The following is a 17,759-nucleotide window of genomic DNA, read 5'->3' on the forward strand; positions in this document are numbered from 1 at the left end:
TGCGTTTTGCACTGATTGAGAATTACAGCTGCTGTGAATTATGAGATTAGTCAGGTTTATATGGGTGGGAGAAATATTGCAGGGAAAATAAATCTGCTGTCGAGCTCCATACCTCAATCCATGAAGCCCAGATAAATTTGGTTTAATTCCATTTTATTTCAATTTTTCGGGAGAATTATTGTGATATATCTCCTGTGACACTGGAACAGCATCCTGTCTGTAAAATGCAAAACCTCCAGTTTGCACTGCATAACCTGTGATATGTGTTTAAACCCCCTGTCCTACATGTTAGAGTAGCCTTAAAACAACCAAGATGAATATTGGTTTAGGGATGATTTACATGCCCTAAATTAAAATATAAGTTATAAAAGTCAAATTCATAATCGAGGCTATCAAATGTTAAACTATGAGGACAACGTGTTAGCATAGTTTTGCATTTTTTTTACATTTTAATAGTTTGAGGGGGAACTCGTTTATTACAGCCTATTATATCTGAACACATGAGGTACTCCTGACAGTCACTTTGTTGAAGTTAAATGTGTAATTATACATCTGAACTTTAGAAGCATATAAAACAGCAATAAAAAAATTAACCTCTATTTCCGGGTCATCTTACTAAATCTTTAATGATTTCTCTGTGATCCCTGTGGCTTTACAATCCCTCTCAGTAACTTGTGGCTGAAACTTCTCCATCACCTGTTAACATGATATCATATCTGCCGTGTATGAGTCAGGTTGACTAATGTGCAGAAGATAGGGAGGTTGGATTTATTTCTGTGAACTAGAAGAGCATTTGTGCATTGTTTGTATCTTGGAATAAAAAAGAGGTCTGGTAAAAGCATGTCTCTATAGTTCCTCTGTATCCACTGAACACTGGGAAAAGCCAAAGAGGAGCCAGTAGCTCGAGCTATAATTGAAGGGAATTAAACATGGATGGGAGCTGCGTTACTGGGTGGATTTTCACCCATTTCCAGAGAGAGAGAGAGAGACATATTTGGATTCAACAAGGTGCAAACATGAACAGTACTTATGAAGACTGTGACATTTAAACTGTGCTCAAGGGTGCTAGGGGGCTCAAGGTATCCCAAGAAAGGATCTCCCACACTCCACATTGATATTGAGTTCTGACCATCTGAATATCACAGCAGAAATAAACTACATGTGGTCTTGAGCTACTCCTCATTGCCTTGTAATTCTGTAGAAAATATGAGACTTAATGGAAACATAAATGGAAATACAGTATTTATGGGAAAAATCACTTGTACAATTGAGGCCATTTCTGACAAGGCTTTGGAGAAAATTAGATGCTTCAGCTCATGGTTGAATGCATCTCTCAGGTGCTGTGCCTTTTTAATACTATATAAGCACAAATGATGCATTTTTATGACAAGCTGTTGCTAATAACGTGCCTAAAGCAGGGGTGTCCAACTCCAGGCCTCAAGGGCCGGGAACATCAAGACATGTTGAGGAGGTGATTTAGCCATTTAAATTAGCTGTGTTGGATCAAGGACACATCTAAAACCTGCAGGACACCGGCCCTTGAGGCCTGAGTTGGACACCCCTGGCCTAAAGATACAATTTAAAATGGATTCTTTTCCAACTTGTCGTCTGTCTGTAAACGTGACATTTTTTTATGGTTAAGTGAATCATAGTTAAAGTAGATCAAAAGCGTTCCTCTGAAAATGGTCAGGTACAAGGACTGGACTGAAAATGAGTAAAAGCAGCCAATGTCTGAGGAAAAACTTTAAAAGATCTTCAGAAAACCTGGAGAACTATTGCTCCAGACATTTTGCCTCAAGACTTTTGTACGGTACTGTACCCGGACCAGCCCATCTGGCACCAACAACAATGCCAAAGTTCCTTAAACTACGTTTCTTCCTAGTTCGGATGCTTGGTTTGTAATTTCATAGTTTTCAGTTAAATAATTCTGCAACTGAGGCGGCAACACTGGGACTGTTTGTTTATTCCTGGCAGAACAAGCAAAATTTATGGTCGAAACCACATACTAAACCATTTGAGGAAAAAAATGCTAAATTCAATCCACAAAACTAGAAATATTGGCAGTTAAATGGATACGCTCATTAGTATCAAGCAGGATATAAATTCACACATTCGCCATGTGTATCTGTCCACCCACTCCAATAACTTTGATACTGGGCTAGTAAGTCAGGCAAAAAGATAAAAGATTTTTAGGAAATGTTTGATACTTTGATGTAGCCCTCTTAGCAGGTTGACCACATCCACTTCAAATGAGGTCAGAAGAACTGTCACACTTCCGTGCTGCTTTCGTGTGAATGCGCCGAGTTTTCAGTTTGGCGACATGATAAATCACCTCTGACACGAGGTTGTTGTTGAGGGACTAGGGATGCTTGAACATCTATGACACCTAGCGCACACCTCGTACATGGTAATACGTTTCATATTGCATGTAGTTGTTGCAAAACGTCTTTTTTTGTCTTCAGTTGCTTTTGCAGTTTTCAGCCATTGTACTTTAAGTCACCCAGAAAAATGTACTGGATTTTTTTTCTTTTTACCAGAATTGTTCTTCATAATGCTAAATTATGAGGCTTTTTCTGATAAAGAGCACATCTGGGGGAGCACGTGAGTTGTTTCGCTATGGCAAATGAAGTTGTTATAACTCAAATAGCCCAAGAATTCACAGCCTTTACAAGTATTCAAGTCTGCAGACATTTACATGGCAGACGTGAGTGGGAAGTGAGCTTTGTGCGTTCTAATCATGATATACTACATCAACATGGTGTTTAATTTACAGGTGTTCTCTAACCACATAGTTAGTTCAGGAATTTACACGTTAACTCTGTGTACATCAGTTAATAACAGTCGAGGCCTTAGGAAGTCCACATGTCTGTACAAAACACAGTGCCCTCAACCAAACAGGAAATCCGTGATTTTCCACTTTACAGATTTCATCATTTTCAGGCTTTCTATCTTAATGACATCCTCCATATTTGGTCAGTTTAGTCTAAAGACCTCGGGGAAGCTAAATTGCGAGTTTCTGAGTTTTCATTGAAAGGCGTGTCGATGGAACAGTGGTGAATTATGGTGTTTTGTCAAGAAACCTTAACGTGTAATTAACCAGACTTGTAGCATGGAATTAAAACTTCTAGCATGAGGCCACACTCAAAAAAAAACAAAACAAAAAAACATCCCTGACCCTCAGTAAACATGAAGCAATATTTTAAAAAAGGCGACTGAAATATGAAATGAAAGATTTATTTTTTCAAATAATTGATCACTAAGGAAAATGTGCTTGGTGTAAACTGAATGTGCACCTGTCAAGTGAATTTCAAATAACCAGATTCCATTAAATGCAACATTTTATATTGTACTTATGAAACAATATTACACACATTTTTTTTAGCGCATATGGATGTGTGGATTTCGATTCAGACCCTCCTCTGTACTGGTGACTAAAACCTACAGATCATGATGATGCAAACGTTTTTCATGCTATGTTTAATAGCATCGCCATCATGTGTCATTACGTACAATACAACTTGAAGATCACAGTGATCCTCATGCCCGAAACACATTTATTACAATTTTCCAAATTTAAGGACTAGCATGGTTGTGTGTTGTTCCTACACAGAAAACACTGAGTCATAATAGACAAAGACCTTCTTTGTAATGAAGTTACACTGTGTGCTTCTCAGACATAGTGTCATCACCACAGGGCTATGGGTGGTTGGTATTTTTTGGAGGACCGCATGCAAGTATATGTCGTAAGTATGATATAAGCAGTCTGAAGCCATTTAGTTTTGATCATTAGTTCACCCATTGTGATATTTTAGCTCCTTATGGAGAAGAACCAAAATGCAGACACAACCTAAATGACATAAATAACAAAGTACATAAACAAAAATAACCCTTTAATGACTGATTTCCCCCTAAAAAGAAAAGAAAAAATAGGAGAGGATAACAAATAGAAGTAAACACGGGAGATAAAAGGAATGTGTTAAGACAAGGAAGGATTGGATCAGATCAGGGAACTCCTCCTTAGTTTGAATGCTGGTCTCAGCTGTGTCTTCAAAGTTATACACAAAAATGCAAAATTAGCAAATATATGTTGACGCTATTACTGTCTATATCGTTACAATGGTAGTCAGTTATGTCTGTAATGTTATTAGTTGCTATAAACACAGTGGTTTTGTTAAACGGTGCTCAGGTAGACTATAAGCTGACACAGTGAACTACCTGACATAGACAAATTTCTCTATCTTTAGACCTTTTCACTATGTCTTATGTTATTGTATGCAGGGATAGAAAATATTATTTGATCAGCAAAGCTTCACAGGACACATGGACAATGAGCCAAAATATTTGGGGAAATCAACCCACAGGTTTCTGGGAGGAAACAAGTGAGAGCTGATGGAGCTCCATTTAACTGATGTGTAGCCAGCGGCGGTGAGTTCGGAGTACAGGTAACCCCGGGATTCCAGAATACCCCAGAAAGGAGCGCCTTGAGAACGCCACGGTTTCTAGGGGAACGATGCAGAACGAGCTCATGAGATACTTGTTTTCTCTCGTGAGGGAGGACGTCATCAGCCCAGAGCAGAGCAGGGCTGTTGTGTCAGTCCAGACAGATGAGATCATGGATATTGCCACACAGTACCTGCTTGTGCTTGCGCTGTGTTTCGTTGATTGTGAAGGGGAGAATTTTGAGCTCATCCCTCTGTAGTCACCTACAGCTGATTCCATTGCTACAGTGCTAACGGGCTCCATACCGCCATCCTTCTGAGAATAAGAACAATGTGCTCACCTGTGTACCTACAAGGACACTGAGAATTCTGCAGAAATTATTGAAATGTATTTTCCTTAAGCCTTTGAATTAAAACAGAAAGACATTGTCTTTTAGATATACTTATTATATTATTCAATCTTTAATTTTATTTCAGCAGACAGCTAAAATGCAAAGACATTTCCAAACAACCTACTGCAGTAAACACACTCACCGTCGTGCCCAAAGCTTGCTGACACATGCAGAACTTCAAGCTGCTGGACAGCATTGTCTCGTTTCTTCTTTCCTATTGGGCAGCTCCCTTTGGATGAGGGTAAGCCTCTGTTTAGCAGCACGTCTCAGGCATACCTGCTCGACAAGGACCTCACGTTGACCTGAAAGCACCTGCCATTGTAGAGACACGTGACAAAGCAATTCAGCAACTGTGCCCAAGTTTAAAAGGTCTTTTTTTTTTCTTTTTGGATATTCTGAAGTATTACTAATATGAAGCATTTAACACTATGTCCCAAATTTTGTTAAAACTATCACAAATAAATAGAAATGAATTTCTATTTAACACATTTGATATCAAAAAGCAGTAAAATGGTCAGGGATGGCCTGATCACATCACTGGTGTTATTGGACAAGAGTACTGGACAGGTCACCAGCCTATCACAGGGTAACTAAAGCTTAGTTAAAAACCTACTGTCTTGACTCGGAGTGATTGCAGTCATCTCCATCTTAACATCGCAAAAACCAATGAGATGGTTTTAGACTTCAGGTGAGATTGGAGGAGGACCCAACCAACACCTATAACCACCATTAATGTGGTGTTCAGCCACAGATACCTTGATGTGCAGTTGCACATTAAGTTGGACTGGAAGAGCCATATGGAAGCAGTGTACACTGAGGGACAAAGACGATTTAATTTCCTAAGGAGGTTAACATCTGTCAACCTTTGCTCCACAGTGTCAACCACATGGTGGTGATTTGTTTGATGCTGTGGCCTGCTGGGGAGAAAGGGGTCCACACAGCACACAGGAACAGAGTAAACAAACTTATCAAGCAGGTCGGCTCTGTGCTCGGGTCTGAACTTGAGAAAGTCCAGCAGGTGGCAGAGAGAAGGATGCTCTCGAAGCTGAAAGCAGTTACCATCAACCCTGCCCACCCTCTTCATGCTCCGGAGGTTATCGACAGTAGCATCTTCACTCAAACACTGATTGCACCAAAGTGCAAGCCTGAGCATCTCAGGAGGTCCTTTTTACCCGCTGCTACAGGACTGTTTAATGCACAGTAATGATAAGATGATCTGCATGTTTGCATATTTGCACATTGGTTATTGGCCAATTTAATTATTTTTATGTTATTAACTGTATTTGGAATTGATATTGTTTAGCTGTTTGGGATGCGTCGACTGTATTAAAGCTGCAGTGGCAATGCAATTTCCTGTGTGAGCACCAGGTTTTATCTCCCAAATAAAATAAATTCCACATGTTATACTACCATTGAGGTCTGGATTGAAAATTGAAAAATATGCCATTCTCTTGAAATAGCGCTGCACAACGCACATTAAATCAGTTTACACAACAATACAAAGAACAAAAAACAAAACATGAGCAAGTCTATCAGCAGTAGGCAGTTTAAATGTTAGTGCAGGTGTGTCAAGGAAGCGAAAACATAAACTACAGAATTATTTTTTGGCTTAAAATTGTAGAAATTACTTTTTAAATGTTAGCCAAAGGCCACAATATAATGCCTGTTTTATTAAGTCAAAGCACTGTGAAGCAGACGTTTAATTAAATTGAATCCATTCATAAATTTTAGAACTGAGCTAACCTTTTTCTCTTCTCTCTCACATTTGCTGAAAGCAAAGAGATTTGAGGGGCATTGCTTTTTACACCAAATGAAATGAGCGTCTCGTTAAAAAGCAGTCACTGCTGCTGTAAAGTGAGGTGAAACGGGAGATGAATTGACAAAAGTGTCTGGTTACAAAGGATTCAGTAGCTTAAGTCAAGTCAGAAGGGATTTTGAGTCCATCCCAGGTCACTCTGTTCACACAAAACACTAGAAATGAGCTGCCAACGGTGGCTGGGCTTTCCCTAAGACACAAGAAGAGGAGCTTGGTCATTCGTGCGCCGGGGGCTCGGGGGGTGTCAGAGTAGAGCCACTACTCCTTCCACATCAAAAGGAGCTAGTTGAGATGGCTCAGACATGTGACTGGGAATGGATGATGGATATTTTGACTACATGATTAATTTGGCTGAAAGAATGAACTTTTATTATATTACCTGTATTTTAGTGTAACTCAACAAAAGCAGTTTAAAAGAGCAATTACACATTTTCTGGTTAATTCATGTGATATTAACATATTTCATTTTTAAATATCTTTAGTATACAGGTGGAATTATTTCTCAGATTTTGTTTTAATAATTGACAGCTGATATTTAACATTATTGTTCTTTTCCAAATTAATGCCAATTCTTTGATAATCATGTAGCTCGTGATATCAAGTGGCCTGGGATGAATTATCGTTTCACTCCCTACGTTGATTTTATTTATGAGCTTTCAGAAATTAATGAGTCAAAGCATATAGCCTCTGTTGCTCTACACAAATAATTTCCCCAACAAGTGACCAAAATAATTTTTAAAAATCTATTATCAGTGCTTAAAAACTCATGAGATTTTGCACATCTATCTGAAGTGGTGACAGTTTAATTACTGATCTTGCATGTTGGTATGGCGATGTGGTTCTAACGATGCAATTTTGAGGGATGCTTTTGCCATTTTCAGGTGTTGTATTGTATTTTAATGAACTCTTTCTAGGGCTTATTCTTTTGGAGTTTCTTGATCCACTGGCAATCTGCTATCCTGCCTTTTGAGTTATGATAGCTGGGATAGGCCCCAGCTACCCTGCAACCCTGAATTGTATAAGCAGAAGAAAATCATTGGCTGAATGGATGGATGGGTTTCCTTGACGAGGAATGTCATTGTGTTATTGTAGATCTGCAGGGTTAGCAGCAACGTGAGGTATAATTAGTGGGTATTCCCCTGATACCTAGTGGGGCTAAAAAGCCATATTGGTGCACCAATCAATAAGAGTCTAGGGCTAAAAACACACCCACATGAAAACCCACAACCACAGCACGTGATTACACATTGCAGATTTTCAAATGTAGTTTACTTGCTGCAAGGTTTTGCTCATTTCTTACAACTTTTTTTTTTTTAAAAATAGAAGCTTAATTTTACTTTAGAAATTACTCGTTTGTTTAGCTTAAGTCAGTTCATCTAAATTAATCATAACCTTTGTTATTGTTTCCGCGATCACATTCAAATGCTAAAATACTACCCGACGACCAATTTCTGCAAACAAGCCATTTTAAATATCATCGCAAACAAAAGCACAATACAAAAAAGGGAGACCATAAACTCCATAAATTCTTCACTCAGTGTTCAGCAGCAGAGCCCGACCCTCTCCCCTCAATCCCCCCGCCAGGGTTAGGTTAATACACCCGTCAAAAGGAAAGGGCTTAAATACATTAACTGGGTGAAACCCATCTGTCAGCCACAGCGGGGGCTGCTGGGGACGGTGACATGTGGACGATGCGTCCGTGGCCCTTTAAGAAACTCCATGTTTTCTCTAGGCTACATGATGCGTCAACACAAAAAGCGGATGATGCTGTTATGTAAAAACATGCCAAAGTGAGCCGTAGTTTGCAGGATTTCTGCGGAGTGCCGAGTGCGCCTCGCTCCGTCTTATTGACCTCTGCTTTAGTTCTAAGTTTACCGAGTGGCGATTTTTACGCGTAGAGCGTGGAGCGGCGCAGATCGGAGCAGGAGAGAGGAGAAGAAGAAAAAAGGCTTCAGCCGATCAACTCAACATGAGTCGCCCTCCGCACGGTTTTCCTCCTTCACTTGCGGGAAGCGTACACCTGACGCATCACTCTCTCTTGCCGTGGAACTGATCTTCCTCTCCAACATACCGACTCCCGCTGGGTTATTTTCCACTTTGCGAAACGGTAAGACGCGAAAGCGTTTCAACTCTTATCGCATTCGAGGCAAAACTGAAAGTGTCAGGCAGGACAGGATCGAGAGAGAGGAGGCAGCTCGGGTTGGAATAATCTGTCAGCTATTGACAGATAGCAGATCCTTCTTGTTGCCGGGGATCTGTAAAACCCTCGGAGGTAACTTTCGGAGACATCTGTTGTCAGTGGTGTCACTTGTGCAGGTGGCAAAGCTGCCTCTTTTTTTAATCGGCCAAACACTGGGTAGCAAGGCTCGATCGGCTGAGACTCCCAGCTCGTGATCGCAGAAAATGTCACGCAAGCAGCTTCTGTTAGAGTCAAGTTTGAGGCTCGGCTCTGTGTTGGAGTTTGTATTTGTGGGTTTGTAAGAGCAGGGGGGACGTGGAGATCCTCTTGGAACATGTAAGGGGTTGGTTTTTTTTTTTTTTTTCTAAAGACACGGCTAAAGCATGCCGATTAGTCGAATCTGAGGGGTTTATTAATCTTTTATACACTTTCAAGCTAATGATGCCACCAAAGTAGTAGTGGTAGTAGTGGCGTTTTGGACGGTTTAAACGTTGATTTACTCAGAAAGATAAACAAACTGATGTTAGAGTTTTACGTGGTTTAATCCATCTGCTCCAAACAGTTGAAAGTTCTCTGCAGGTTACTTATTTAACAGCTGTAGTTTCTATAGAAGATTATTAATGCTTTGTTCGCCTACTTGTGTGCCTTTTCCCTGCGGTTTTGGCACTTTTACTCAGGTAAAACATCTGAATACGTCTTGCATTACCGCTGGTTTGACAGAATAAGCAATCTGAAGGTTTAACTTGGACTGTTTTGCACTTTTCCCTGACATTTCATAGACTAAACAATCAGTAAGTCAAGGAAATGAAATGCCATAATCTGGGAAGAATCATCTCCTGCTGTTAAAGGCCACTGGAAAGTGCAGGCTTTTCATATGACATGAGCTTTATAACACAAGTTGCCTGGTGAGTTCCTGGGCATAATAGTGTTTGTAAAGGCCCTTGTGAGCAGAAGAGCCTGACAATAGAACGCCAGCTTTGGAGGTCGTGGTAGATTTGTGTCTGGTCGGTTCTCCAGCGTTACCTTGACAGGCTTGCCATAGCAGCATGTTGAATAGCGTTGCGCTGCCCACACGTGAGCCATAAAGCTGGATATCAATCCAGGACTTAATCCCATTATTGCTGAAGAACTGCCCTGATGTGGCCACGGAGGAAAGACGCACTGACCTCCCAGATGTCCCAGAGGAGACGAATACCTCCAGCCTGCAGTCGGGACACATGTGGTCAGAAGAAGAAGGAGGAGGAGGAGGAGGAGAGGGCAGAAATGAAAAGAATAGCTGTTAGCAGACTAACTGAAACAGTGGCTGTGTTGTCGCCCTGTTATCATCTTTAAAAATATATTTCACTTGTTGAAAAGATCATCTGAAAGTGAAACAATTTCCGCCTACAGCTGCGTAGGAAAAGCACACTGACAAGTCCCAATTTTCCAAAACATCACTGTGTGGTTGTCATCACACTGTAATTCCCCACAGAGTGATGTTAAATATTGTCTAATAGAAACACCACTTTGGGCTGTTTTTTGGGGTTTTTTTGTAACAGTTTAGTTTTTTAATTTGCTTTTTAATCTAATATCTGTTGTTACATTTTCAAGATTTGTTTTCTAGCAGAGAAACTTGTATTTCTAAAGAATTTTTTAGGGAGAACATTAGAGAAATCCATTTCCTATATGTACTTACTTATTCACTAAGTGAAGAACACAAGTCGTTTCTTCATGATCACAGTGCTGTCCAAACCAGCTGAGTTTAAAGAGCACTTTATGTTAAAAATAATCATGCTTATCTAAGTTGCCTTCATGCGCTGAGCTCAGTAAGTGAGCTTTTTTGTTTCTAATACCAAACTTACTTCTTATAAAGCCCTAAAATTAACTTTACATAAAGCAAGAACCAGATATGTTTTCATATAATACATCTAAAGGAACCAGCTGACACACAGAGCTACCTGGGAGCTTTATCCTTAAACCCTGACCCAGCAAAGTTACGAAACCTCAGAGCAGGTGCCCACTGTCCTCTGCAGGTAACCCAGCCTCAGCTGAGATGTGGGTGTATGATGGGATTCCAAAGAAATGCACGTGGAACAGAAAGTAACATCATTATTTTATTTTGTACAAAGCCACAGGTTAGTTGGCCTTATTGGGAAGAAAATAGGGCAAATAGTGAAGTTTAACCCCCAACCACAGCGTTGCACATAGCCAGGCTGACCTGTAATTATGTCTTTATTGACATTATAATGAGGTCAATTGCTGCGATCGTAGATTTCAGCTGTTACTTGACTAAATGCCATCATAACCACAAAAGAAGTGCGTGTTACAGGTTAACATACAATTTACAGAACTTTGCACCTTTTTTTTTTAAATGTTTTCCAATGCTAATGAGTTTCCTTCTTATCCCTGTTCACTGGTATGAATATTTCTCTGTACTGAATGAGCAGCGAACCTCGGGATTAGCAAAGCTGCTCTGTAGCCCTTAGTTGTCTAAAAGCCATTAGCCAGCCCATACTGCTCTGCGCTCTCTTTCCCCGACTCACGCTGGCTCAGTTCCAAGACACAGCTGTGAAAATTACAGGCCTGCTTCATGGAAACATAGAAGAAGAGGAGGCAGGGCTGGTGTGGACGGGAGGAGAAGTGGAGCAGAGATCCACAGACTGCTGTCAGCTGTCCACTGGTCCACAGCTGCAGTGGAGATTTTAGAGATGGGGTCTCACTCACTTCTACTTCTGACACACACTGGGATTGTTTACATGTGTGTGTGTGTGTGTGTGTGTGTGTGTGTGTGTGTGTGTGTGTGTGTGTGTGGGTTTTGATGGAGGCATTACAGTAAATCCTGTTTGGCCGCGACTAAACAGAACAGAAGTCCTCCCTGTGACTGACAAACGTCAGGCTCCTTCAGCGAAAAGCACATGGCACCAAGCGTCCTTCAGTTTGGCAGATGCTAAAAGCATGACTGAGACCCTGGCAGGTGGGCAGGCGGGCACCCCCACCCCCTCCTCACTCACTCCTCAGCTCCTCAGGCCTCCTCTATCAGAGAGTCATTGTTCATGATGATGATGACAATCTCTCACTGTCTCCATTCACCGTGCTATCTCAATCCATCACTCTCTTGTCTCTTGCCTCCTCCCTCCATCGCTGTCTCACACACATTCTCTTAAATATCCCCCCCCCTCTTGTTTTCCCCTGCTCTCTCACAAACTCTGTGTCAAACGCCTGTATCTCTGAAGAGCTGTCAGGCAAAGAAAAACAGGAAGCTGAATGTGAAAGGAAAAAAAGCCTCTCTGACTTCTACTGAGTTTGACTTTTCTTCTGCTCAGTGAGATGTAAGAGGTGAGATCCTCTCCTCTCCTCTCCTCTCCTCTCCTCTCCTCTCCTCTCCTCTCCTCTCCTCTCCTCTCCTCTCCTCTCCTCTCTGTTGCTTCACTTCGATCTTCATCAGTATCTCTCCATCTACTTCTCTTTTTTTCCCCTCTCTCCTCCCCTTTTGCTAGTCAGGCAGCCTGGCATCTTGCCCCGTCTCTTTGAAGCAGAACAGTAGAAGCAGATAATTACACTTCCTGTCCTGTATCTGCTCTGTGTTGCTCAACTGTCATCTTTACATCGGTAGGCTACACGTTGAAGACGATAAACAGCTTACAACCAGTTTTGAGCTCGAAGCGCTGCTCTGTGTGCATGACACATTCTCTTTTGAAGCTGCGTTTTGCCTCTGCACGTGTGCAATTAAGATGATTTTTGTCTATCATGTTTATCAGTTTCTTGGCTGTTTTTAAAAAGCTTCATTGACTGCTCCGTGTATCCCCCCCGCCTGCGTCAGACTGAATTGTGCACCCTGTCTTCCTATTTCTAACAGAAATGGTCAGATGAAGTTAAAATTGAGTTTAAGATTAGACTTTAAAATCTTTCCTAACACATGCAAACTCAATCACATGATAACCAGCTATTTGTCACATTGCTGCTATCAGCCAAGACTGACACAAACACTTCTCTCGCACACACGCTCCCTTTAGAAAGCCCCTGGTAAACAAACAGTCTGCAGCCAAACAATGACAGGTTGTTAAAGTGGTTAGAGAGATATGCCCTGCTGAAAAAGTCCATTTTGTTTTAATGACAGGAGACTGGTGTACACGGCACTTCCTCTTCTGTTCTTAGACTGACTCTTCCCATTCATTAGCACTGCTGGTACTTTTTTATTTTAATCTCTAGGGTGTCACCCAGCTGTTTTATGTGGAGCTTTGTGCGGTTGTATGTGATTTTCATTACATCATTGTTGCATTCAGGCTTTGCTGGTGTGTGTAACAGTCACATTATCTGCTGTGGGTATCACTGTCAGGCTCAGAGCTGCTGTGCAGCCAAAACACTGTAGGGAAAATGACAAACTGACCATTAGTCTCAAATCAGCCACTTGTAGCTAGCCTGAGAGTGAGGACACCTCGGCTAAGAGTCATAAGAGCTGCAGCGAATAATACCACAAGCAGGTTTTGAGCAACAGTAGAAACTGTATTTGCATCAGCTCCACTGGTACACGATGTTTCAGTCAGTTTGAGCAGGCAAAGCGAGTTGTGGACACAAAACCAGCATTGCGTAGTCAGGCAGCTGGGCAAAGGGCACATGACCGATCTGAATCAAATGCCCCCCCACGGACTGTGTTGAACCCATGTGGTGACATAATAGGTTGAGTGCATAGTTCAACTCAAAAGGCCTAAATCGTACATTTCTGTATCCTGTTTTTTTGCTGCAAGTTTATTCTTAAAGATCTGACCTGAAGGTATTATTTGTGCCTGTGTCACTGTTGTTAGGCAGTGCATTCACATCTAAGTGTGGCTTCCTAACTGCGCTGGCCTTGCCTTGCCAGTCCGCCACAGCAAAGCTTGAAATGTGAAAATCTTCCACAGCCCACCCAAACCTTTAGTCACAACCAACTCAAGTGATTTTATTTTTAAATTCCCAAAGTATTTGATCATATAGAATTTATAACTTAAAACTTTTAATTATGATTAAATATTCAGTTAAGAGTTTGCTAACTGAATGTTTTAGTGTGTTGTGTGTGTTTATGAGAAATGACCTCTCAGCCCACCTGCAGTACCTTCGCTGCATGATGTCTCATCAGGGCTTCACTCCCTGAACATATTGATGCCTGTCACAAATATTTAGTCTCCTGGTGTAGTGATGTTTTAGTTTGGGGATTTAAAAAAAAAAAAAAATCACATTTGGGTTGCTTCACACTGGTTATATAAAAATATGGCTGTAGGACTGAAGGTGTTGGCTCACAGTTAGTGGGACATGATTGAAAATCTCATAACAATTATTCCAGTCATTAACTAGCTCTTTAGAGCAGCCATAATTAATATTTTTGTTGTAACAACAACAAGTGGCTCAAATGACTGTGTGCAGCCTAACTGCACTGGGACATTATTCTTAGTTTCTAGTATTTATCTGCTAGAAAATGACTCCTCTGAGGACTTGTTGGAGACCAGAAAAGAACAAATAAATGATTTTTTTGTTTGTTTCAGGCCAGTTTTTTTTTAGAACTGACTAAAAACTCATCTCCAGTGAATGAGTGCTCTGTAAGTACTTTGTGTCTGCTGAGGGTATAAATAAACATTTGGCATGAAAAAAAAAAACCCCCAGTTTGAATTCCAAACTCTTCTTTAAAGAGTTGCTTCAGTTCATTGAGGTTTGTTGGCATTGGTATATCTTTGTTGTCATTTGGCATTATATAAGTACAATTGAACTGATTCATACGCAGCTCTATTAAGATCCTGTCAAAGCATTTCAGTTGGGCTGAAGTTTGGACTTTCATTGGGCCATTGCAACATCTTGATTATTTAAAGGAGCCGGTCTACAAGAGAATGGCTGTTGGCCTCACATTTGACTCTGTAAATACTTTGGTATACGGAACCATTCAAGGTCAATTCAAAGACTGCGAGATAACCAAGTCCTGCGACTGCAAAACGAGCCTAAACCATCACCACTCCACCACCACCATAGTTTTATGAGGTGTTCGTGCTGATATGCTGCGTTAGGTTTTCATCAAACGTGCTGTGCAATCTTCCGCTTACTGGCAAATGCCTTTAATGTTTTCTACTTGTGAATAATCTTTTGTTTCACTTCAAATTGTTTGTAAATGGTTTTACATCCATTCCCAGATTAACTTTAGATCATCAATCGATCAACGTCTTAACGAGGAGACATTAGCCTTTCCAATCTTAGTGAAGCTGACTGACTTTCTGTTGCTGAAAGCACCAGACCTGCAAACTGCCAGAACATCTGCTTTCATAGAGTTGTTCACTTGCTGATGATCAGTTAAATAAGTGCATTTGATTAAGAGTCTGGATGCTACTTATCCAATAATTCCTACAAAAGCAGGAAGGGTGTACTTAGTTTCCACACACTGCTTCTTCTTCATTTTGCTAAATAAGTAATGACACGGTGTAGTATGTCATGTTGTGGTTCATCTGAGGTTGAGTTTACATCATTTCAGATCCTGCTAAGGACCAAATGATTTTTTTTTTTTAATTATCTCCTAATATATAAAAGCCTTGTAGTGGAAAAGGACGTACTTCCTCTTTCACATTACAAACGTCTCTTCTGGTAAAATGTTTTGGTGGGTTTGTTTTGTTTTGCTTCTCCTGAAATGATTGAGATGTTTGCTGTATGTCTATAGATCAGCACTGAGCGGGTAAGTGAGTGCATCCTGCATGTAGGAAGCATTTAGCCCTCTAAGTTGTTGCCCTGCACCTCTCCGCAGTGTGTTGCAGCGTGTTTATTGCAGCGCAGGTCACCTCTCAGCAGTCCATTCTCCCTCAGCTCCCCCCGGTGCTCACGCCTCATTAGCTCAACACACTCAGGTCCTTTGCAGCTGTTAATTACACACTGTAAAGCTGATATCAGCGAGGACAGCATTTATCCCAGTTAAGCTTGATTCTGACTTGTCAGTAACTTGACAACATGGTGGCTTTCCAATCAGGCTGTTGTGGAAAAACAAAATTGAACCGTCCGTTAAGCTTTTCTTTAACTTGAACGCCCACTGAGTGAGTCCAGCAGCCGTCAGTGATAGTCCGTAATTTGTGTGTATCGCAACGGGCCGATCTTATCTGTGTTAAGAGGTAATAAATGATGAGCAGCAAATGATCAGTCATGTTTAGATTGAATGTCTCATTCAGAGCAGAGGATACAGTAAATTAGCCTAATTAAGAGGGATACATGCTTCTATTTTTTTGATGTTATTCATGAGAAAAACATTACTAACCTACTACATTAGGCATTAACATGATGAATTTATAGCTCATTGCATATTCGTCATTACATAATATATCGTATTATTTAGTGTATTTCCTGGGGCTCTATGTAAATGTTATCAATGTTGATTAAAATGTCTCTTCTTCTCTAACGAGATCTGTTCAGATGACTTATTTTGTCAACACATGGATGGAAGTTGTGATATTTTGTAGCTTTTACTTAAATGAATACAGTTTAACATGAATGCATTTAATGCAATTCATCTTTGTGCTTCTTTACAGATAAACTGTGCTTCATATAAAGTCACAGCCACTTTATTAGGCACATCTTGCTCTTGCTGGGTTTTGCATTTTGAACTGCTTTAATTCTTTGTGGTACAGATTGAACAAGGTGCTGGAAACATTCCTGAGAGATTTGGGTCCATATTGTTGCTGTAGATTTGTCGGCTACATATCCAGGACGCGAATTTCCTGTTTCCCCCACATCTCAAAGGTGCTCTATTAGACGGAGAGCTGCTGGTTTTGAAGGCCGCTTGAATACAGTGAACTCATTGTTATATTCATATATTCACATTTGTGACATGGTGTGTCATCCTGCTGGAAGTGGCAAACAGACGATGGGTACACTGTGGTCATAAAGGGATGGGCATGGCCATCAACGATACTGCTTGCTGTGGTGTTAGTACCAACTGATGGTCAGTTGGTACTGAGGGGCCCAAAGTGTAACAGGAAAATGTCCCCTACATCATTACACCACCAGCATCGGCCTAAGTTTTGAAACAAGGCAGGATGAAGCCATGCTTTTATGTTATTTACTTCTAATTCGACCTTAACATTTTAATGAAAGAGAAATCAAGACTCATGAGACAGGAAACATATTTCCGGTCTTCTGCTGTCTAATTTTGACATTTCCTGTTCTTAGCTGACAGGAGTGGCACCTGGTGTGGTCTTCTGCTGCTGTAGCCCACTTGCTTCAAGGCTGGACACGTGATGCGTTCAGAGATGTTTGTCTGCACACTTTGGTTGTATTATAAATGATTTGAGTTAGAATCAGATTCATCTTCATTTGGTTAAGTTTGTTTACACAAACAAAGTTCTTTGCTCTCTGCATAAGAAAATAAATATTTTAAAAACAGACATTTTTTAATAAGCAGATATAAATGGAGACCATAAATACGAAGAGTAGATGAAAAGTAAGAAAAATACAAGTTACAAATTCTTAATCTATACAAACTATAACAAATTACAGCTGGGCCTGAATGATGGATATAAATAGGCTGAACATAAAGCAACGTGGACGAACCCTAGACATTTATTTTAATAGTGCACGCTGTTACTTTCCTACCAGTTGAAGCAGTCTGACTCTCCTCTGTCCTCTGGCATCAACACAGCATTTTCACCCAGAGAACTGCTACTCACTGAATGTTTTCTCTTTTCCTGAAGTTCTCTCTAAACACTAGAGATGGTTACGTGAGAATATCTCAGGAGATGAACAGTTTTGTGAAATACTTAAACCAGACAACCAACAACCATTCCACACTCAGACTGACTTAAATCACTTTTATTCCCCATTCTAAAGCTTGGCTAGAAGTTTGTCATCTTCAGGTCATCTCAGACAAATCTGTATGACTAAACACGGTGAGTTGCTGCCATGTGATTGGCTGATTCGATATTTGCATTAACAAGCAGTTGAACTGAATGTATCCCTAT

The 17,759-nt window shown here is 40.7% G+C and overlaps 1 protein-coding gene and 1 long non-coding RNA gene across 3 annotated transcripts in view; one reads left to right on the top strand and one right to left on the bottom strand.

Moving 5' to 3' along the window:
• Positions 1–3,066: 3,066 nt before the first annotated feature.
• On the bottom strand, positions 3,067–8,406 carry LOC145422308 (uncharacterized). 2 transcript variants are annotated; one of them, XR_013903604.1, is made up of 3 exons: positions 4,974–8,406; positions 4,634–4,755; positions 3,067–4,499 (listed from the first exon to the last, which is right to left on the bottom strand). It is a non-coding gene; the product is annotated as an uncharacterized LOC145422308 (long non-coding RNA). The 2 variants fall into 2 exon arrangements; XR_013903603.1 differs by having other exon boundaries at positions 4,634–8,406.
• bahd1 (bromo adjacent homology domain containing 1) overlaps positions 8,296–17,759 on the top strand; it is a 35,627-nt gene continuing 26,163 nt past the window's right edge. Inside the window, exon 1 of the mRNA XM_026151713.2 lies at positions 8,296–8,754. The gene's annotated coding sequence lies outside the window, so the exon portion shown is untranslated. The remainder of the gene's footprint in view (positions 8,755–17,759) is intronic.

Source organism: Astatotilapia calliptera, chromosome 19, assembly GCF_964374335.1.
Source record: "Astatotilapia calliptera chromosome 19, fAstCal68.1, whole genome shotgun sequence".
NCBI lineage: Eukaryota > Metazoa > Chordata > Actinopteri > Cichliformes > Cichlidae > Astatotilapia > Astatotilapia calliptera.